At 30.7% G+C, this 760-nt stretch overlaps 1 protein-coding gene across 1 annotated transcript in view; it reads right to left on the reverse strand.

The window, feature by feature from the left end:
• The window catches only part of LOC119586175 (GPALPP motifs-containing protein 1-like), an 8604-nt gene extending 8075 nt beyond the window's left edge, over window positions 1–529 (reverse strand). Inside the window, exon 1 of the mRNA XM_037934877.1 lies at window positions 410–529. The gene's annotated coding sequence lies outside the window, so the exon portion shown is untranslated. The remainder of the gene's footprint in view (window positions 1–409) is intronic.
• Window positions 530–760: the final 231 nt, after the last annotated feature.

The following is a 760-nucleotide window of genomic DNA, read 5'->3' on the forward strand; positions in this document are numbered from 1 at the left end:
AAAAATACTAACAATATAACACCTGATACACAGTCAAACATATTAGTCAGCCAAATAATACTAATTGCAATATCTATATTATAACTGGCCCAAAGAAATATAATTTTCTTGGATGTTTACTATCGACCCAGAACACAGGCTTTAACCAGATACTATAACAAGTTTTGTTGTATCTTTGATACAGTGCATCAGTATATGCGATACATTTTCGGCGTTTCCTAGAAACTCATGTTTATTACGAGTATTTTTTCAGTTGGCGATCCAAATTCTAAAAATAACAAAATGTGTTATCCTAATAATAACATAGCTTTTACTCATTTAAGGAACGGAAATATTGCCTCAGAATTCAACTCGCACTAAACTGGTTATTTACGAAATATTCTCATGAAGTAACAGAGACTTGCATTACCTTGAGAATTAAGTATATTCAGATTTGCCGTCGCCGACGCCTGGGCTTGGAAACAATGTTTACAAATACTTGGCTTTCGAATGTGAATGGAAAAATGCATTCCAATATGAGGTAATATGCATACATATTACGGGATTTATAATCTAAATTACAGTTATTATAATCCTGTGGTGGAATAAATTTTGGAGGATATTAATGTCTTTTTGAAAAGGTTTAGAAATAATCATGACATATCAGAATTGGGATATTTGTTCAATGCGATATACACCTTGATTTTTTTTCTGATGCTATGTATCCTGATTCTTTATATATTCATCATAAAAATCTTATAATAAGATTTTGACAAATAGT

Source organism: Penaeus monodon, chromosome 21 (assembly GCF_015228065.2).
Source record: "Penaeus monodon isolate SGIC_2016 chromosome 21, NSTDA_Pmon_1, whole genome shotgun sequence".
In the NCBI taxonomy this organism is placed as follows: Eukaryota; Metazoa; Arthropoda; class Malacostraca; order Decapoda; family Penaeidae; genus Penaeus; species Penaeus monodon.